Source organism: Dendroctonus ponderosae, unplaced genomic scaffold, assembly GCF_020466585.1.
Source record: "Dendroctonus ponderosae isolate FM_Combo_2020 unplaced genomic scaffold, Dpon_F_20191213v2 Dpon_F_20191213_9, whole genome shotgun sequence".
Lineage (NCBI taxonomy): Eukaryota > Metazoa > Arthropoda > Insecta > Coleoptera > Curculionidae > Dendroctonus > Dendroctonus ponderosae.
In genome coordinates, this window is record NW_026019116.1 from 8,307,442 (window position 1) to 8,307,648 (window position 207).

Below are 207 nucleotides of genomic sequence, written 5' to 3' on the forward strand. Positions count from 1 at the left end.
ACTTTCTAAAAAGGTCATTTATTTCTGTCTAGAATGATGTACAAATGAGCGTTCTTGCTCATTTTGCCTCCGAGAAATTAGCAAAAACGGGCCGGAAAACATAAAATTTTGCAACAATCTTGCGCCACCCGTGCACAAAACGACGATAATTTTTCTAATTTCATAGACAACAGAAGACTGTATTTTTTCTACATAACCCCCCCCCCC